We start from the raw sequence: 23,237 nt of genomic DNA on the forward strand, positions 1-23,237 counted from the left end.
AGCTGCAGGTGTTGCAGTTTTCAGGGCATCTCATTGGTTTGCTGACCATACTTCTCAGATGTAATGGTTTCAATGGGATTCAAAAACCTGGCGTGGCTTGGACGGGCAACAGACCACCAAACGGTGATCATGACCTTTTATTTTGGTGCAAGTTGGGCTTTAGGCAGTGTTTTGGATCTTCTTCTCAGTCCAACCACTGAGCTGGTCATTGTCAGCTGTTATACCAAATCCACTTTTCATCACATATCACAATCCGATCAAGAAATGGTTTGCTTTTCGTTGCATAGAATAAGAGAAGACCATATTTTTAAATGACAATTTTTTTTAAAATATTTGGTCAGCTCAGGAGGCACCCACTAAGTGAGCTTTTTCATGATTCCAATTTGCTTCAAATGCTGAATAAACACAGAATGACTGACCCTGAGTTCTTCGGCAACTTTTCATGTAGTTGTAATAAGATCAAATTCAATGATCCGCGCAGTTGATTGCTGTCACCTTCTGATGGCCGGCCACTGTGCTCCTCATCTTCAAGGTTCTTGTCTCCTTTGCAAAACTTCTTGAACCACCACTGTACTGTACATTCGTTAGCAGTTCCTGGGCCAAATTCATTGTTGATGTTACAAGTTATCTCCCTCCATTGCTTTACAACCCATCTTGAACTTGTAGATAAGAAAATTGCTCAAATTTGCTTTTTGTCTAACATCATTTCCCTAGTTTAAAATAAATATAAAATGAACAGCAAGTAAAGGCTTCCCAGGTGGCACTAGTAGCAAATAACCCACCTGCAAATCAAAGCAAGAGATATAATAGACATGGGTTCGATCCCTGGGTTGGGAAGATCCCCTGGAGGAGGGCATGGCAACCCACTCCAGTATTCTTGCCTAGAGAATCCCATGGACAGAAGAGGTTAGAAGGCTGAAATCCATAGGGTCACAAACAGTCGAACACAACTGAAGCGACTTAGTACTCATACAAGCAGCAAGTAATAAGACATTAGCAAAAAATATATAAATAAATAAAGTGAGAAAACATATGAGAAACATAAGCATTAAAATGATGTATAACATAGAAACATTTACTTAAGAATGTATTCCATTATCAAACCACAAAGTTCAACAATGCAAAACATCAACGACTTTTGCACCAACCTAATAAAACGTTTCATATGCTATGCTAGGAAATTTGGACATTATTTTTAAAATATTTCAGAATAACTGAAAAGTTTTAAGCGGGAAAGTAAAAAGGTCCTACTTGCATTTTAGCAAACATCATCTGGCTGCATGAGGGAGAATGGATTCAGTGTGAACGGTGCTGAAGTTTGACCAGTTATGGAAAGTTGTAGCAGTAATCTAGGAAAGAGGTGATCAAACCCTGAGCTAAGGAAAGCTGTCAAGAAGTGACAGGGGACAGAGATATTGAGATGGCACAGGACTTCATATATACTGTTGAGGAGAGAGATGGGAGAGTCACAGATGATGGCCGGTTTGTGCTTCAACACCTGTTTGGGTAGAGTTCTATCACTCACCATGATAGAAATCCTGGCAGAGGAACAGATTTGGTGTGAAACATGATACATTCAAACTATGAGAAGAACATTAGCAATGTGAGGTAGTAAATGACATATGACAAAGAAATGACACAGTCCCCAGTGCCATAGAAGTTCAGAGCAAAGGTAGACTGCCCTGGACTTGCATGGGTAGAAAAGTCCCTGGAAGGAACAGAGATTTGTCTGGGACCTCTAAAACCAGGAAAGAGGTCAACAGCTGAGAGGACAGATGAAAATATTAAAAGTATGGGAACAAAACGAGCTGTCACAGAAACCAGACACTCACGTGTTGTAGAACTGCTGCAACACAAATTGGGAGACTGTGCTTGCTACTTAGCAAACTAGTGGAAATAAGCTCAGAGCAGGCTTTTCAGAGCAGACATACTCAAAATACACAAAACTCTAAGGGAAAGCAATAAAGAACCTAACTGCTTTCCTCTGGGTTATGAAATCAATATATATACAATACAGTAAGTTCAGTACATTTTGCCTTACTCTCCCCTTAAAACAAAACAAGTCTCTGTTTCCTACATGGAAAGTTGATGAAGTCTACTACAGAGAAGACATAAGTGCACATTTAAGCAACAGTGACCTACTAACTAGGGAAGGCTACAAGGTTTTAGAGAATACTCATGCCCAGCTAATCTGCCATTATTCTTGGTAGGAAAGAGAGAAGGAAATAAGGAAGGGAGGGAGGAAGAAATAAGCAAACTAGTGAATAAATAAGCATGTGAAAAGGAAAATAATCTATAGTTTATTTGGATTATTTAGAAGTCTTTGACCGCATTACTTAATGAAAATTGCTTTGAGGGTTTAATTCCATGTCTATTTGTGATGCAAAAGATACTTTGTGATAAATAGAGAATTGGTTCATTGTTGGCAGAAAGGCATGGTAATAAATGGGCCTCTCTCTCTCTTCTTTAAAGTATTGAGCATGTATTCTGTTCCAGATGATTAACATACATTCATTTAATTTAGTCTATTCAAGAACTCTACAGAAGAAATGTTACTATCTGCCACTAGTGTGATGAGAAATCTGAATGCTGAAGACCAGGAAAAAAACCTCTGATTGAATCCGGGTAGAATCACATTATGAATCAAACAAAACTTTTATGGGAAAGCAGTTTTTAAAAATCATGTGTACATCTGAAATTATGGCCTATAAAAATTTCTGGAATGCTTTTACCAGAGAATGGTACAAAGAAAGCAACGTTACTTCTCCAAATTCAATCTGATTCTTTTTGACTTCTATATAAAGCACATTAAAATATAAAGCATTAACTTTAAAAAAAAGAAAATAATATAAGAATCAGAATATGATACTGACCATGAGCAGAAATATTTTATTCCCTTTTCCTTGAGAAAGTGAAAGTGAAGTTGCTCAGTCGTGCCTGACTCTTTGCGACCCCATAGACTATAGCCTACTACAGACCGTAGCCTACAGGCTTCTTCATCCATGGGATTTTCCAGGCAAGAGTACTGGAGTGGGTTGCCATTTCCTTCTCCAGGGGATCTTCCCGACCCAGGGATCGAACCCGCATCGCAGGTCTCCTGCATTGCAGGCAGATGCTTTACCCTCTGAACCACCAGGGAAGCCCTTTCCTTGAGAAGTTTTTGTGAATTTAACTAACAATAAAAATTCAAAGGACTCCTTTTGGCTATATCCTGCACTTTATAAGGAATGGTTTTTCACATTGCCAAACTACACTTTCAATGGGAACCCAGATTATCTCATGGAAATGGAATAATGAGAAAGAGAGTGGAAGGTCTATTACATGTATCTAAAAAGAAAGAAAAAATAATAAAGTACATTTTAAAAAAATAAAAAGAAAGCAACAGAGTTCAGATATGCAAATCTAATTCCTTGAGATAATCAATTTCTAAACTGGCTGCCAGACTCAGCTAGATTAAGCGTTTGTTGACAATCCAAGTTTTTAATGTTTTTTACCTAAACTTCCCTGGAGGGCATTCCTACTAATGGAGATACTCAAACTTGTTAGGCCACAACGACAACTACATTTAGACAGCACAGTGTTTTGCTTGCAGCCTCCTTTTTGTGTAACCTGAATTAAAATATAAAGTTATAAGAAAATCAGTTAGACAAGTAACATTTGTTTATTATTGAAAAACACTCAGTATATCTGCTCTCATTTTTTATATGTTGATATTCTTGCTAAGTAAATTTAGCCAGGCCACTCACTTAACCACGTTGGATGATATCTTTCCAATTTTAAAAATGTAGATAATTGCTGCTAGTATGTGATATTTTACAAGAATTAAAAATTTTGTTTAAAGAAAAAAATCCCAAAACATCTAGAAGGAGCTTTTATCAATACAGCATTTATCAATAAAAGGTAAAAAGACACATGTCTTCCAATTGTTATTAAAGACAGTTGCTGTTAAAGAACAGGTTTTATATGATAGCTCAGTTCAGTTCAGTTCCTCAGTCATATCCAACTCTTGGCAACTCCATGGAACACAGCATGCCAGGCCTCCCTGTCCATCACCAACTCCCGGAGTTTACTCAAACTTATGTCCATTGAGTTGGTGATGCCATCCAACCATTTCATCCTGTCATTCCCTTCTCCTCCTGTCCTCAATCTTTCCCAGCATCAGGGTCTTTTCAAATGAGTCAGCTCTTCGCATCAGGTAGCCAAAGTATTGGAGTTTCAGCTTCAACATCAGTCCTTCCAATGAACATCCAGGACCGATCTCCTTTAGGATGGACTGGTTGAATCTCCTTGCAGTCCAAGGGACTCTCAAGAGTCTTCTCCAACACCACAGTTCAAAAGCATCAATTCTTCAGCCCTCAGCTTTCTTTATAGTCCAACTCTCACATACATACATGACTACTGGAAAAACAATAGCCTTGACTAGATGGACCTTTGTTGGCAAAGTAATGTCTCTGCTTTATATGCTGTCTAGGTTGGTCATAACTTTCCTTCCAATGAGTATGCGTCTTTTAATTTCATGGCTACAGTCACCATCTGCAGTCATTTTGGAGCCCCAAAAAATAAAGTCTCTCACTGTTTCCCCATCTATTTGCCATGAAGTGATGGGACCAGATGCCATGATCTTAGTTTTCTGAATGTTGAGCTTTAAGCCAACTTTTTCACTCTCCTCTTTCACTTTCATCAAGAGGCTCTTTAGTTCTTCACTTTCTGTCAGAAGGGTGGTGTCATCTGCATATCTGAGGTTATTGATATTCCTCCCACAATCTTGATTCCAGCTTGTGATTCATCCAGCCCAGCAATCTGCATGATGTACTCTGCATATAAGTTAAATAAGCAGGGTGACAATATACAGCCTTGATGTACTCCTTTTCCTATTTGGAACCAGTCTGTTGTTCCATGTCCAGGTCTAACTGGTGCTTCCTCACCTGCATACAGATTTCTCAAGAGGCAGGTCATGTGGTCTGGTATTCCCATCTCTTTAAGAATTTTCCACAGTTTATTGTGGTCCACACAGTCAAAGGCTTTGGCATAATCAATAAAGCAGAAATAGATGTTTTTCTGGAATTCTCTTGCTTTTTTGATGATCCAGCAGATGGTGGCAATTTGATCTCTTGTTCCTCTGCCTTTTCTATAGCCATCTTGAACATCTGGAAGTTCACGGTTCATGTATTGCTGAAGCCTGGCTTGGAGAATTTTGAGCATTACCTTATACTTCATATTTCTCACAAGATGAGTGCAATTGTGCAGTAGTTTGAGCATTCTTTGGGACTGGAATGAAAACTGACCTTTTCCAGTCCTGTGGCCACTGCTGGGTTTTCCAAATTTGCTGGCATATTGAGCACAGCACTTTCACAGCATCATCTTTTAGGATTTGAAATAGCTCAACTGGAATTCCATCACCTCCACTAGCTTTGTTCATAGTGATGCTTTAAGGCCCACTTGACTTCACATTCCAGGATGTTGGCTCTAGGTGAGTGATCACACCATCGTGATGATCTGGGTCATGAAGATCTTTTTTGTACAGTTTTTCTGTGTATTCTTGCCACCTCTTCATAATATCTTCTGCTTTTGTTAAGTCCATACCATTTCTGCCCTTTATTGAGTCCATTTTGGCATGAAATGTTCCCTTGGTATCTCTAATTTTCTTGAAGAGCTCTCTAGTCTTTCCCATTCTATTATTTTCCTCTATTTCTTTGCGATGATCACTGAGGAAGGCTTTCTTATCTCTCCTTGCTGTTCTCTGGAACTCTGCATTCAGATGGGAATATCTTTCCTTTTCTCCTTTGCTTTTCACTTCCTTTCTTTTCACAGCTATTTGTAAGGCCTCCTCAGGCAGCCATTTGCTTTTTTGCATTTCTTTTTCTTGGGGATGGTCTTGATCCCTGTCTCCTGTACAATGTCAAGAACCTCCCTCCATAGTTCATCAGGCACTCTATCAGATCTAGCCCCTTAAATCTATTTCTTACTTCCATTGTATAATCATAAGGGATTTGATTTAGGTCAAAATGTATTCAAATCCAAGGATAATTTAAAAACAACAACAAAGTTGTTTTTGAGAGGTGATTAGCTGGTAAAGAATCTGCCTGCAAAGCGGGAGACCTGGGTTCGATCCCTGGGTTGGGAAGATATCCTGGAGAAGGGAAAGGCTACTGAATCCAGCATTCTGGCCTGGAGAATACCATGGACTATATAGTCCATGGGGTCGCAAAGAGTCATACACGATTGAGGGACTTTCACGTTCACTTATTCTATTTCAGACAGTAAATAAGTGTATTAGAAAGAGCTTCATCTTCCTTGTTTTTGTGCCTTATAAAAAAATCTCTCCTAAGCTACTCTCAAGGAATAAGGCTATCACCCAAAATCCATACTTCAGTTCAGTTCAGTCACTCAGTCATGTCCGACTCCGCGACCCCATGAATCGCAGCTCGCCAGGCCTCCCTGTCCATCACCAACTCCCAGAGTTTACTCAAACCCATGTCCATAGAGTCAGTGATACCATCCAGCCATCTCATCCTCTGTCGTCCCCTTCTCCTCCTGCCCCCAATCCCTCCCAGCATCAGGGTCTTTTCCAATGAGTCAACTCTTCGCATGAGGTGGCCAAAGTATTGGAGTTTCAGCTTCATCATCAGTCCTTCCAATGAACACCCAGGACTGATCTCCTTTAGGATGGACTGGTTGGATCTCCTTGCAGTCCAAGGGACTCTCAAGAGTCTTCTCCAGCACCATAGTTCAAAAGCTTAGTATTAGAAAAAGGTGAAGCCCTGAAAACAGAATTATTTACACCATTTAAGCATCTAAAAAGAAATTATATCCAGCCTCTCCGGTCTGTATTTCTTCTCTCTGAGCCAATGTACCTGTACAGATATATACATTCCTTATTATTCTTCTGATTCTGTTAATGTAAAGTCATATATTATTTTAAATGAGCTTATAAATTATGTCCCTTTGCTATTTTATGGGATATCAAGAAGTGGACTTGAGACTGACCCTGTATGCAAAGTGAGAGAAGGAGAAGAAACAAAAACAGTTTTTTTTTTTAATCTGAGTAATTTCCCTGACTAAAATGGGAAAACCAAGGAAGGAAGTTTTGTAGGTGACAGAAGAAATATAATGATGGGAATTTATATTATTTTGATTTCCCTCTGTTAATGACAACATTCAATTAGTAAGTGCATGTATTATACATATGTGTAGGGGTTTTTCTGGTTGTATAGAATAAACTTCTAGAAAGAAACTGTAGGTTCACCAGTGCATTAGAAATATATTAAGGCTTTGAGACATGATGCCAAATTCACTTCTAAAAATAATATGATTACAGTTACACCCATGTATAAAAATGTCCATTTTCTTATATCAGAACTACTGAAATAAATCACAAGTTTTGAGCTATTCTTTCTTCAATTAAATTTTAAAAAAAGAATGTCCATTTTCTAAAATGATACTTGGCATTTCTTTGATCACTAAGGAAATTGAATGTTTTACCTGTTTTTTAATCAAACTGTAACTTTTGTATTTGTCCATACATGAATTATTCACTCATTTTTAGCATTTTATAGTAATATGGTATTATTCTGTTAAGTTATACACTATCTTCTTATACTTAAGATAATAATGATTTGTTCGCCTCCCCCACAAAAAACAAGGTGAGATGATTATGGCTGGGTATATCCATGTCCAAAAAATTATATATTAAATTCTTCTTTCCACATATTCATCTTTTATGTAAATATTTCTATACTACTTCTAATCAACAAAAATATTTTCAAGGAACAAATCCCATGTGAAGACTTCCTTAAAGTGGTGAAGAGATTATCTAATAGATACAAATATTTATAAATGAGGAAACATGCATAAAGCATGTTGTTGAAAATATCTTGTTGAAATCACATAGCTAGTGAGTAATAGAGTCTATGCTTTTATCATTACTTGAAACAAGGGAGAAATCCTTGGAAATTATAATTTATCAAAGAGAATGAATGTTTCCAATCTTACTACAGAACTGGAATAATTTTCTATTCAGTCTAACGTCTCCCCTAGAGAAGTTCATGTTGTTCAAATTTGACATCCATATTGTTTAAAGCAGCCCCCAAAGAGGTCTTAATTTGTGAGTTTTTAGAACAAGAGGCTACATGTGTAAATGATTTAAACATGGAAACCATTTTCAACCTGGCATCCATTTTTGAAATTACAGTATAAAGAAGCATCTGTGCCAACTGTCCCTGTTAAAACAAGAGAGCATAAAATAAGAAAATATCCTTTAAATGTTGAGAAATCTGGCAAAGATTCCTAGTGACTCATAGACAAATGGGTGTGAATATTTTCAGTGATTCATGAATTGTAAAAGCTTGGGAGTATGCTGCCAGATGGACAAAATAAGAAAAAAGAAGCAAAACTGGCATGGCCATAAGTGATAACTCTGTTCAGGAGATGGAATCTTGCCCCAGAATTAATGATTGGTGTATAGTACTCATAACATTTTGGAGGAATCATTTGTTGAGATACGTACTATAGGAGAAATTACATCAGCTAGAACTTGGGAATAGACACTAAAACACATGGAATAACTGCTAAAGAGGAAATTCTCATGAAAGAAAGATTGTGTGAGTAAACTCAAAATGTATTACAGATCTAAATGTAAGGCTAGATACTATAAAAACTCTCAGAGGAAAACAGAGGCAAAACACTCTTTGACATAAATTGCAGCAAGATCTTTTTTGACCCACCTCCTAAAGTAATGAAAATAAAAACAAAAATAAGCAAATGAGACCTAATTAAACTTCAACCCTTTTGTACAGCAAAGGAAGCCATAAATAAGTTGAAAAGACAACCCTCATAGTGGGAGAACAACCACAAGGAATTAATCTCCAAAATATACAAACAGCACATACAGCTTAATATTAAAAAAAAAAAAACACTCTATCAAAAAAATGGGCAGAAGACCTAAACAGACATTTCTCTAAAGAAGATGTACAGATGGCCAAGAGGCACATGAAAAAATGCTCACCACCACTACTTATTAGAGAAATGCAAGTCAAAACTACAGGGAACTATTACCTCACACTAGTCAGAATGGCCATCAACAAAAAATCTACAAATAATAAATGCTGGAGAGATGTGGAGGAAAAGGAACTGTCTTACACTGATGGTGGGAATGTAAATTGATCCAGCCTCTTTGGAGAAGAGTATGGAGGTTCCTTAAAACAGTTACTGTATGACCCAGCAATCCCATTCCTGGACAAATACCTAGAGAAAATCATAATTCCAAAAGATACATGCATCCCTATGCTCATTGCAGTACCATTTACAATATCCAGGACATGGAAGCAACCTAATGTACATCAACAGAGGAATAAAGAAAATGTGGCACATACATATACTCAGTGGAATATTAGTCACAAAAAGTAACTAAATTGTGCCATTTGCAGAGACATGGCTGGACCTAGAGAGTGTCATATAGAATGAAGCAAGTCAGAAAGAGAAAAGCAAATATCATACATTAACACATATATGGAATCTAGACAAATGATACAGACTAATCTATTTGCAGGGCAGGATTAGAGACGCAGACAGAGAGAATGGACATGTGGATGTGGGGGGAGGGGAAGAGGATGGGATGAACTGAGAGAGCAGCATTCACATACAAACACTATCATGTGTAGAGTAGGTAGCTAGTGGGAAGCTGATGTATATAGCATAGGGAGCTCAGCTCAGAGCTGTGTGATGACCTAGAGGGGTGTATTGTGGGGGGTGGGAGAGAGGCTCAAAGGGTAGGAGATATATGCACACATATAGCTGATTCATGTCATTGTACAGCAGAAACTAACACAATTGTAAAGTGATTATATTCCAATAAAAAATTTTAAATTTAAATAAAAATTTTAAAAAGAAGTTATATTGACAATAGACACATGAGTATGTGCAGTAGTGTTAATTATAGGGAAATGAAAATTAAAAGCACAGTAAGACACCTCCACACACTCACATAATGGGGGAAAAATTACGGACTAATAGTGCCAAGTATTGCCCAGATGTGAAGCACCCAGAAATTTCATACATTGCCTATGGACATATAAGTATAAAATGGACAATAATCTTGGAAAACTATTTAGCAATTTCTAGCAAAGTTAAATATATTACCACTCTAGGTTAGATTATTGCCCATTTTATACTTATATATCCACAGGCAATATATGGAAGTTCTGGGTACTTCACAAAAGGGGCTTCCCTGATAGCTCAGTTAGTAAAGAATCTGCTTGCAATGTAGGAAACCCCGGTTCAATTCCTGGGTGGGGAAGATCCGCTGGAGAAGGGATAGGCTACCCACTCGGGTATTCTTGGGCTTCCCTGGTGGCTCAGCTGGTGAAGAATCTGCCTGCAATGCAGGAGACCTGGGTTTGATCCCTAGGTTGGGAAGATCCCCTGGAGAAGGGAAAGGCTACCCACTCCAGTATTCTGCCCTAGAGAATTCCATGGACTACTCCCATGGGGTCACAAAGAGTCAAGACATGCCTGAGTGACATTTACTTTCACTTTCTTGATAAAAGTGTGACTACAGTGGAGTGCGCATTTATCAAATTCATTGAACTTACAATATGCATTTCAATGAAAATAAACTCACATTTTCTTTTAAAAACTAAAAATATTACCTGATTAAAAGAATAATAACTTTAAAAATTTAGTACATTTATTCTTCCTACTTCAAAGTAAGTGAGTCATGCTGAACTCCAAAATGAAAAATATTTATTCAGTTCAGTTCAGTCCAGTCACTCAGTCGTGTCCAACTCTTTGCGACCCCATGAATCGCAGCACGCCAGGCCTCCCTGTACATCACAAACTCCCGGAGTTTACTCAAACTCATGTCCATCCAGTCAGTGATGCCATCCAGCCATCTCATCCTCTGTTGTCCCCTTCTCCTCCTGGCCCCAATCCCTCCCAGCATCAGGGTCTTTTTATTAAATACCTATAATTCCATTATTTTTTTAATTTGGAGATTCTTCATGTATCCCAGAGTTAACAATATTCACTTTTTCCAGTCCAAACTGCTCAGTGGTATCTTTGTTCTGAATTATTTGAATGAATTCAAACGTGGTCAAAACTCAAGTCAATTTGTAACTACATTAAAAACTACAGCATGAGAATCTATGTAACTGAACATGAACTGAAGAGTAAACTAGAAAAGTAGCCTTCACAATCCACTAAAAGTAAAAATAATACTCAATCCTGAATTCCTATGAGCCAATTAAGTGTCTCAGCCATTGTTTATTTAATTTGCCATGCAAAAAAGTAAAATCATGACAGCAATCTTAACAATGTTTTTACGCTTGAGCAATGACACAATAATAACCTCTGATGTTCACCAAGATAATGTGTTACCTTGCATATTCTCTCATTACAAAACTAAGCCCACAGGCTGCAACTCCTGAGTCCTTGAGCTCTAAAGTCCTTGCTCCACAACATGAGAAGCCCAATCTCAACAACTAGAGAAAGCCCACATGGCGCAATGAGGACCCAGCACAGCCAAACTAATAAATAAATAAAATCTTTATACTTTGATGGTGCAATCATGATCAGAAGCCAGGGTTTTCTTCTAACAGTGATACTTTCCAGACTTGGATATCTTGCTAGTCCATTTACTTTTTCTGGCTTGATGATATTTGTACCACATTCTAAACATAAAGTCATGATGAAACATGTCTTTTTTAATAAACAGAGGAATAACAAATATGATCTACAACTTTTTTAATCCTTAAGTTATTTATGTTGTAGAAACTAGCCTCGAACCACCTCAGCATGGTTCTGCTGCAATAGCAAAATTGATTCTACTTAGGAAATGCTTCAGAGCAGGCAATGGCACCCCACTCCAGTACTCTTGTCTGGAAAATCCCATGGACAGAGGAGCCTGGTAGGCTGTAGTCCATGAGGTCGCTAAGAGTCAGACAAGACTGAGCGACTTCACTTTCACTTTTCACTTTCATGTGCTGGAGAAGGAAATGGCAACCCACTCCACTGTTCTTACCTGGAGAATCCCAGGGACGGGGGAGCCTGGTGGGCTGCCGTCTATGGGGTCGCACAGAGTCAACACGACTGACGTGACCTAGCAGCAGCAGGAAATGCTTGGGCTTCCCGGGTGGCTCAGTGGTAAAGAATCTGCCTGCAGTGCAGAAGACATGGCAGGAGCCATGCATTCAATTCCTGGGTCGGGAAGATTCCCTGGAGAAGGAAATGGCAACTCACACCAGTAGTCTCACATGGAAAATCTCCTGGACAGAGGAGCCTGTGGGCTATAGTCTCATGGGGTCATGAAGAGTCAGATATGATTTAGTGACTAAACAACAACAGGAAATGCTTTATGTCTGATGAACACAAAATGAAAATACTTCTTGTAATCATAAACCCTACATCTTTAAAAATCACAAAGGTCTTCAAAAAGCTAATATTAATAGAAAGTATTGTACATTTTCAGACAGTGTCAGTGAAATGGACTGTCAACTAGGAAGACCAGTAACCCGAAGTGGTTGCTTATCCATCATAAGTTCATTGCTGGCACAAACTATGTGGGTCAGATACCTGAATTTGTGAATGCAAATGAGAATAAGAAAGGTTCTCAGGGGCAGACCACATTAACTAAGCTCTCAGAGACTAGAATGACAATTTGACCATGTCAGAAGCTTTTTCCCTATAAACAAGCTACAGAAGAATGCAAATTACCATAAATTTGCATAGATTCAGAACAATTGGAACAAGTTGACAAGATATAGCACTCAATGAAAGGGCAGACTTGCCACCATTATTTCTTCACAACTTCATTCAATATGTTAGTGCAGAGTTCCTGCTCTCTGGAGTTTATCTTGAGTGACACATATCTACTTGGTCAAGCCATTCTCACCACTGAATAGTGTTTAGATGGGCATTGTCAACACTGGCTCCTCTGGCTGTCCTACGATAGAGTCTCCAAGGCCTATCACTGTCACATGTTCTCCAAACTGAGCATGAAATCATAGATGAGGTTTCTTGTCCCCAACTGCAATCTCATTCCCCTACTTTCTCCCATAAATGACTCTGTCCAGTTCACTTTTTTTGGTATTTTAGTTGTTGGCCAACTAAAACACATAATTGCACAAATTTGGCCACATATTTGCTCTTACAGATAATGACATCTCTTACATTTGGATTGATTAGTCTAACTCTCAGAAGACAATCTACATCTTCAAGTTCCTGGAAGATACTTCATTGGATTCCCACATCCTGGCACCAGAAATAAAGTTCACTACTTGGCACTCTATAAATTAACTGTATATTTGCACTTTATTCTGTCACCATCTCTATCAACCTTCACAAATAATAGACTGAAGTTTCCATTTTATTCTAAAAAAAAGGTACGGTTTGTCTTTTCAAGGATTAAACTACATACCACCTGCCACAGTTTGGTTATAAAAGAATCTTCATTCTTGGATGATAACTGCATTCTGATTTCTCTGTCTGTGTGCCTGAGAGGGCTCAGCAGGAAGTTGAATATCACTGAATCTGAAAACATTTTCCATGTTAAGGGGCCTATAGCATGCATGGAAAGCCTTGAAATCATCTCTTCTTGAATAATATGACTTGGTTACGGCTGGAAACTTTCATGTACTACTTACCAAATTGTGTTCATATGGGTAGGCATTTATATTGTGCAACCTAATCACTACTGCTCGTTTGACGGCTCGGCTGACAGAGGTAACACACCTATAATCACAGCCTGATTACACCACCACTCGCTGCCTTCACAGCAGCACTCTGCTCCGATTCATCATTTCCTTCTCAAAAGAGGGTCTTTGCTGCTTTGTTTTGATACAATCTTGAAAGTCTGACTATTTTCTACGAGATCAGGAGTAGAGATTTGAATTATCCTTTTGATAGTAAATGACAGGACCAGTCTTAACGACAAGAAAGAACTTTTCTGCTGAAAGGAATCGTGCTTTCTCCCTGTGTTTGAAAAATTCATGTTTCTTACTGCAAGTCTGGTTCTTAAGCCATATATTCAAGGAATTGACATTAGAAAGTAAGATGGTATAGGCAGTATTTATATGTGGTCAAATTAAATACCTTTGGGGGCTCCTAGGGTCTGTGTCGGAGAAGGCAATGGCAACCCACTCCAGTACTCTTGCCTGGAAAATCCCATAGACAGAGGAGCCTGCTGGGCTGCAGTCCATGGGGTCGCTAAGAGTCAGACACAACTGAGCGGCTTCACTTTCACTTTCACTATCATGCATTGGAAAAGGAAATGGCAACCCACTCCAGTGTTCTTGCCTGGAGAATCCCAGGGACGGCAGAGCCTGGTGGGCTGCCGTCTATGGGGTCGCACAGAGTCGGCCACGACTGAAGCGACTTAGCAGTAGCAGCAGGGTCTACGTGGCAATGGTAAAGGTAGAATTAGTGGATGGCACTGGGTCTGGTTCCAGCCCCCAATCCCACCCATGTCCCCACTTCAACTAGGGCAGCTTTGCCTTCAGCAGCATGCTTATCTTGAACAGAATGAAGCTAAGTTTCAAGGACCCTCACTTGCACAGATCTTTCCAAGACCCCTACTGATGTGTTCACATGGTTATATGTTCTGTAAAATTTTCAAGAGCAAAAAACAAGCAAACATAATTAGTTAAGACAACTGTCTCTTTCCAGTCTAATGTCCCCTGATACTGTGAGGCATTTGAATGGTCAAAGGCATTTTGATCTGTGTATGAGTGATTGCCAGCTACCCAGTGCAAGGATGGCTTCCAGGCTTCCCCCATCATTCACTGTGCCAACTCACCTAGCATCATGACACAAAGGTGGAGAGCCAGAAGTGACCCAATGATGTGAACATGTGTTATGGAATAAATCAAGGTTTGAAATGTATGAAGCCAGAAGTTAATTTGTATGAAATTTCTTCAATCATCAGAATATAAAAACATACAGTTCTCATATTAAAGAACCCGCATGTCAACGTAAGAGGTGAAAGAGACACAGGTTTGATCCCTGGGTCAGGAAGAGCCCCTGGAGGAAGAAATGGCAACCCACTCCATTATTCTTGCCTGGAAAATCCCACAGACAGAGAAGCCTGGCAGGGTACAGTCCATGGGGTTGCAAAAGAGTCAGACATGACTAAGCACACACACATGATGTATGCTTAGTTTACAATACAGGCTCTACACTTGTGGAAACAGGGAGAATAAAGACAATAAATAAGTAAATTACAGAGATAAAATTAGATAGGGATACTGCTATATAAAATAAAGCATGAAAGGATGGTAGAGTTGAATTTTTAAATAGGATTAATATATACTGGGACTTCCCCAGTAGCTCAAAGGGTAAAGCGTCTGCCAACAATGTGAGAGACCCGGGTTCAATCCCTGGGTCGGGAAGATCTCCTGGAGAAGGAAATGGCAATCCACTCCACTATTCTTGCCTGGAAAATCCCATGGATGGAGGAGCCTAGTAGGCTACAGTCCATGGGGTCGCAATGAGTCGGACACAACTGAGCGACTTCACTCACTCACAATATATACTGAACCAAGAAGGAGAGTTTCAGATGCAAGAATCAAAACTAAATAAACAAAGAAATTGCTTAATCTGATGGAAACTTAAATAAATACCAGTTATTAAAATAATAATAATTATCAGTGACTATGGGAAGTCAGAGAACAAGATGGAACTAAAATTCACAACGGCAATAGCACTGAAGTTGAAAGATGGAAGTTTAGAGTTAAAAAGCAATTTCTTTATATTGCTTGGAAGAGGGTAAAGCTCTTGACACAGTTTTAATTTGTTTCATGTAAATGTTATAAAGTAATAATAATCACAGAAATACAATAAGCTGAATGCATAAATTTCCAAACCAGTAAGTCAGGAAGAAGATTTCATCTGTAGAAGATGTAGGTAACATCTAACCTGGGTTCTGCAACTAACCTGGGCTAGTTCCCTCTGACATTGACCACTGTACAGCCCCAGGTAACAGCCCTAACCTGCTGATTCAGCCAACAGCCTCAAATCTTATGCTTTTTGATAACCTACACAAAAACAGATAAAGATAAAATGAGAAAAAATATTTTAGGTATTATTTCCCTTTATTAATGACCATCTTAATCCCTGGTGGCTCAGATAGTAAAAAATCTGCCTTCTGTGTGGGAAACCAGGTTTGATCCCTGGGTCGGGATGATCTCCTGGAGAAGGGAATGGCTACCCACTCCAGTATTCTTGCCTGGAGAATCCTACGGACAGAGGAGCCTGGTGGGCTACAGACAATAGGGTCTCAAAGAGTCTGACATGACTGAGCAACTAACACTTTCGTTTTCACTTTAATATAATCAATAACAAATGGAAAAATAGAAGATACTTAGTATAGATTAAGTGAAAATGAGGGCTTTCAAGGTGGCGCTAGTGGTAAAGAATCTGCCTGCCAATGCAGGAGCATGAGACGTGAAGATTCAATCCCTGGATGTGGAACATCCCCTGGAGAAGGGAATGGCAACCCACTCCAGTACTCTTGCCTGAAGAATCCTATGGACAGAGGAGACTGGTGGGCTATAGTCCATGGATCTCAAAGAGTCAGACACAACTGAATGACTAACACCTTCACTTTTCACTTTACTTAGATCAAGAATTGACTGGACTACTTATTTTCATTTCTTAGCAGTCATAGCAGGTATGATTTTTATTTTATAAATTACTCAACTGAGAGAAAGCAAGATCACACTGTTTTTCTATAGCACAACTAGAAATTTCATAACCTCTAAGTCAGATTTGATAATCTTTAAATTTATAATTCAGATTTCTGTCTCATTACCTCAGTTATGAGATCCTAAAATCCTAAAACACTGGTTTATTCTTTCATTGTTTCGAATTTTAAAAATTAAAATATTTCTTCTATTTCAAGTAATTATTTTCTAGGATTATAAAATTTTTTGTTATATGCTTGTTTTTGGTGTTATGTTATCCAGCTTACCTTTGCACATGGAATCTTGGAGTTAACCTATAATAAACTTTACCTATTTTACATAAAACAAAATAAACTGATCCTTGACTTATTCTTCTGTTCTTTTCTTCCTTTAAATTGTGAACCTAGATTGGCTACATAATTACTAGAAAGTATATGAAGTTTTCAACACCCCATTTTAATTTTCTTTATATTCCTGAAAGGCACAAAAGGAAATCTATTAAATAAACTAAGTAAAACCAGTATCCTAAAAAAATACAAAAATCTTCTACCACATTATAAAATAAATGCCCTTGCTCTGATCACTTTACAAGTAGCCAAATACAGCTATTGAGCAGAGTTCATTTAATCAAAGACAGACATGTAATCCTATAAATTTTGCTTACCAACTCTGACCTTAATTTCTTACAGCAAAAATTTTTCTTTGCTATCCAATACACATATTGGCATGGATGTGATTTATATTATTTATATTTTAATGCCTGCTTTCTTGTCTTCATCTCTCAAGTTCCAAGTTTCTCACCATTATATACCAAAGACTTAGAGTGTCTGGCATATAGACACTTAACAAATCAATTGCTTGTGCTAGACACAGTCTGTTCTGTGGGGTACTGTGCTTAGTCACTAAGCCACGTCTGACTCTTTTTGTAACTCTTTGGACTGTAGCCCGCCAGGCTCCTCTGTCCATGGGATTTTTCAGGCAAGAATACAGGAGTGGTTTGCCCTTTCCTCCTCCAGGGGATCTTCCCAACTCAGGGATCAAACCCATTTCTCCTGTGTCTCCTGGCTTGTAGGTGGATTCTTTACCTACTGAGCCATCAGGGAAGTCCAGCTTATAACTGAGTGAGGAGTTTCATTTTTGCATTTATTTATGAGCTTAAAATTTTTATTACAAACTGTTATAATCCAAGAAGCCTTTGTAGGAACAACCAAAATAACCATACATTAAGTAGATATGTTTAATGTATTGAGAAATAATAAAGGAATGTGGCTGAAACTTGACAAATATGAAGTGCTATTCCTGTTAAAAGCAAATGAATATTTCATTCTTCTAGAAATAGTCAACAATTTAATATTTAAATGAAGGATCACAGTAATTATCTGAAAATAAAGGGAATCTAATGGCTCCAGGCATATACCAGTGAAAAATCTTCAAAATATTTTCATTCGCTTATTTTCCTGAACTCATAATTTGGTTTGAATTTCCAATCCAAATGTTAAATATTTTATTTGAATGGTTTAATTCAAGGTAAATATTATATTTGAATGGTTTGATTCTCCTGATTGACTGATACTCTTCCTAATATTTTATTATTCACAACTCATTATATATGTCATGTAAGTGGGAAGGATATGACACAAAATCTGAAACCCAGCCTGTGAAATTGTATAGGCTTGTTCTACTTTTGCCAAAATTTGACTCCAAATAGAAGTTAATAAGTATCACTTTCTTCATTTATAACTTTTTCAGCCATTCACATTCAAAATTCATAGTCCATCTCTCTTGAAAGAGAAATAAATTACTTATAATTCTGTAAAGTCAAAAGAGGAAATCTCCTATTATATGACTCTTGTATTTTTCTACTACATTATTTAAATGTTTTAAGTATCAGTACAATTCAGTTGCTCAGTCGTGTCCGACTCTTCGCGACCCCATGAACCGCAGCACGCCAGGCCTCCCTGTCCATCACCAACTCCCGGAGTTTACCCAAACCCGTGTCCATTGAGTCGGTGATGCCATCCAACCATCTCATCCTCTGTCGTCCCCTTCTCCTCCTGACCCCAATCCCTTTCAGCATCAGGGTCTTTTCAAATGAGTCAGCTCTTCGCATCAGGTAGCCAAAGTATTGGAGTTTCATCTTCAACATCAGACCTTCCAATGAACACCCAGGACTGATCTCCTTTAGGATAGACTGGTTGGATCTCCTTGCAGTCCAAGGGACTCTCAAGAGTCTTCTCCACGTCACAGTTAAAAAGCATCAATTCTTATGCACTCAGCTTTCTTTATAGTCCAATTCTCACATCCATACATGACTACTGGAAAAACCATAGCCTTGACTAGACAGAGCTTTGTTGGCAAAGTAATGTCTCTGCTTTTTAATATGCTGTCTAGGTTGGTCATAACTTTCCTTCCAAGGAGTAAGCATCTTTAATTTCATGGCTGCAGTCACCATCTGCAGTGATTTTGGGGCCCAGAAAAATGAAGTCAGCCACTGTTTCCACTGTTTCCCCATCTATTTGCCATGAAGTGATGGGACCGGATGCCATGATCTTAGTTTTCTGAATGTTGAGTTGTACTTACTGATAAAAAACCTCACAAATAAAAAATTTTAAGGAATGATTGTCTAGAAATTTCATCTTCCACAGGAAATCAAAACAACAGTAGTAAATCTGACTAGATTTGACCTCAAATTTCTTACTAGAAAAATAAAGTCTGACACTGTTTCTACTATCTCCCCATCTATTTCCCATGAAGTAATGGGACCAGATGCCATGATCTTAGTTTCCTGAATGTTGAGCTTTAAGCCAACTTTTTCACTCTCCTCTTTCACTTTCATCAAGAGGCTTTTCAGTTTCTCTTCACTCGCTGCCATAAGGGTGGTGTCATCTGCATATCTGAGGTTATTGATATTTCTCCCGGCAATCTTGATTCCAGCTTGTGCTTCTTCTTAGACATGGTTAAAATGGTAAACTTCATGTTACTTATATTGAATCACAATTTTAAAAGTAAAAAATAAATTTTAACCTATACCAAAAACACAACTGAATCATTCTTAAGATGTAAGTCATAGATGTTCATTTTGGCTTTCATATGTGATGTCACTCAAACTATACCAACAACAAATACAGACAGCATATTAAAAAGCACAGACATTACTTTGCCGACAGAGGTTCATATAGTCAAAGCTAACAAATCTTCTATTCCTCCATCCCTCTGCACTTGAACTCTGTGAACTATGAAAGTGAAAGTGTCAGTCCCTCAGTCCTGTCTGACTCTGCGATCCCATCAACTGTGGCCCACCAAGCTTCTCTGTCCATGAAATTCTCCAGGCAAGAATACTGGAGTGGGTTTTTGTTTATTTTTTTTTTCCTTCTCAAGAATTCCTGGAGAAGGAAATCTCATTTCCTTCCAATACCCATTTCCTTCTCCACAGGATCTTCCTGAACCAGGGATCGAATCCATGTCTCCTGCATTGCAGGTGGGTTATTTACCACCTGAGCCGCCAGATAAGACTGTGAACTATGAAATATTCTTAATCGGAAAAGTTGTTTGAAGAAAAGGAGGCTTAAGTTTGTAATCCCAGGATGAATTCTCCTAATGACAGTTTGTACTGGTCCTTCAGTTTTAAAATCCTGCATACTACTAGCCACCTCACTATATATTCTATTTGCATCTTTTCCCCAAAATAGAACAATTTCATCTTCATTGGATGAAGGATTCTTCCTTCTTCTAAAAAAAATCACATTATCAGCAGTTGCAGCCTCTCTCTTCACTTTGATGTTGTACAGATTCAAATAGGACTGGAACCTCTGGAACCAGCCATAGCTTGCAGCAATAATCTCATCAACCTCACTTTCACCATGCTTGAATTTTAGTTCTTCCAGCAAACTCCTAGACATCTTCTGAATGTACATTAAGCTAGTAAACATTCAACTTTGATCCTCTAACTTCTCAAAGATTTTTTATTTTGTCCATCAGTATTCCTATTATCAATTGCACGGGCCCACTCAGCACTTTTCTCAAAAATAGATGAACACTTCTTGTTCTAACTACTTCTGCTGTGAAATAATTCATTCTATATGCTATATTTACATGCAATATTTACCTTTTATTTTTGCCACTTTCAATTTTTACCCCTCGTCTCTCTTCTTGAGAGCACATACACAGTCAATGTGACAAATTTAAATGCCATTAAATGCCAGCTAAGTATAGGCATTTAAAATGAATAGGCTACATATAAAAGGGTTTTCTGGGGTTTACAGCAAAACTGAAAAGTGCTTATTCACCTAAAAGCATTACCATCTGAGCCACCAGGGAAGCCCATACAAACTGAACAAAATAAAACATGAAAACACTGGGTTGTCAAAATAAAATGATCTGCTGTCCAAGGAACACCAATTTATGACTAAAGCCTTACAGTAACCAACAACACATAGAACATGAGGTCACGAAGAGTTGGACACAACTGAGTGACTAACGCTTTCACTTCAAAAATGACTATAGACCACTATTAATACTATGTGTTGATAGAAAGCAGAACTAAAACAATTTGCCCTGGAACACAGCTCTGTTCATACCTATGAAAGTTCAAAACTCACTATAAGTAAAGGATCAGCATTAATACCATAAGGAAACAAATTTTAAAAATATATTGTTAGTAAATGCAGGAAGGTGGTAAAAATTTTGTGGACTCAGCAATATTTTTCTATTTCTTAGCCTAATTTTATTCTAAATTAGATAACATATTTGTCTGGATATCTGTATTTTCATGGACTTTGATTTTTAATTAGACAGAGAAGAAAACAAATTTGGCTCATCTAAAGCCTGGCATTCCTTGGAGATTTATGTTTTGTACAACATTGTATGGAAAGTAGGAAATGTATATGTTGCAGTTGCAGGCACCCAGTAAGTTGAAATCCTTCACAATGCTGCATGGTAAAATTATGAAATCTACTTCAAAAGGGGAAATAATTAAAACTAAAACAGGGTTATCACATCATTGTTGGAGTAGGAAATGGCAACCCACTCAAGTATTTTTGCCTAGGAAATTCCACGAACAGAGGAGACTGGTGGGCTACAGACCATGGGGTCACAAAAGAGATGAACATGACTTTAACAACTGAGCATGCATGATCACTTCATTGTAATTAAGAGGTTCTTCATTCTACTTCACTACTAAAATGAAACCATTGTCTTGAGACCAAACCAAAAAAAAAATTGCTTTCCAGAATGTGGCTAAATGCAAATTCTACATCTGCCTTGCAGAGTTGGTGAGAAATAGGTTAAACACATTGAGAAAACCTTGTTCAAAAAGGTACATAAAGTGACACTGTAAATGAGAAAACAATGTGGCAGAGGTAGGTTATCTGAAAGAGGACTGGCTTGGGATTTGGAGTTTGGAAAGCTGATGACTATACACGCTGAATTAAATTTTTGCTGATGCTTCTTTTGTTTTTGTTGTTTGTGTGTGGTGTCTGTTTTTTCCCACTTTTTCATTTCAATAACAAGTAAGTTGCATAAGATTTTATAATATCTAGTTATCACTCATCAATCCCAAGTGATCTGTTTTTTTCTCTTCATGAAAATGTCCATGTTCCCTAGACTAACTGAATTTGCAACACAATAGGAATTCAAGGAATGTTCCTGAATTTATAAATAAATGAATGTTGAAAAACATGTACAAATATTAACTGACCTATTACAAATATTTAAATGATTTCAATTATTTAAAAATTTTCAGTGTACTAATGAATATTCCACAAAACTGAGGGTCTAATTATAAAGTATAATCTATCTTACATGTATTTCTACTTGTAATATATTTACCACACTTACATTAGAACTTAAAAAAAAAAAGAATTAAGTGAAAATGTCATCAATTTAACACTTTTCATTATCTTTTAATTTCAGAATTATGACCTTAATTGTCACAGTAAAAACCAAATATTACATAACATGTTCATCTATAAGGTATAGATTGAACCCTATGAAAATATAGGCAGCTATTCACAGAGCATGATGTCAAGAAAGCCACATGGAATCACCAACCTGCATATCTTCCACAATGCCTGAAATTCCTATGTTGCCATTACTCCTGCGGTTTAAGTTTTGCTTCTCCAAGGTGACTTGTACAATATGTAAAATACAAAGGAAGCATAGGAAGGCTTGTGCACACACCCACTTTGATCACCATCGTGAGCCACTACTTTGGATACTGAGGAAAGCAATCAGTTAAAACAGGGCAGGGGAAAGGTAGCTTTTGGTGATGAGAGTGTGGGTGCAAGAACTGAAACCACCCAGAGCTTGGGCACACCAGGAAACCAAACATCCAGGTGACCAAGAAATAACACATTAAGACAGAACCAAGAAGAAAGCTTTAAAAATGACAGTTTCTGCTCTCCCACACATAGCTCTCAAGTGGGGACAGCTCTAACACACAGCTCCCTCTTCCACCACCAATAAGCACTGTTTTTAACTCAAGGTAAGCATGCAATAAAAATGTATGCGTGTTTCTATTAAAGGCTTTATATGTAAAGTACAAAATGAATCATTATGTTGATTCAC

Source organism: Dama dama, chromosome 6 (genome assembly GCF_033118175.1).
Source record: "Dama dama isolate Ldn47 chromosome 6, ASM3311817v1, whole genome shotgun sequence".
Classification (NCBI taxonomy): Eukaryota; Metazoa; Chordata; class Mammalia; order Artiodactyla; family Cervidae; genus Dama; species Dama dama.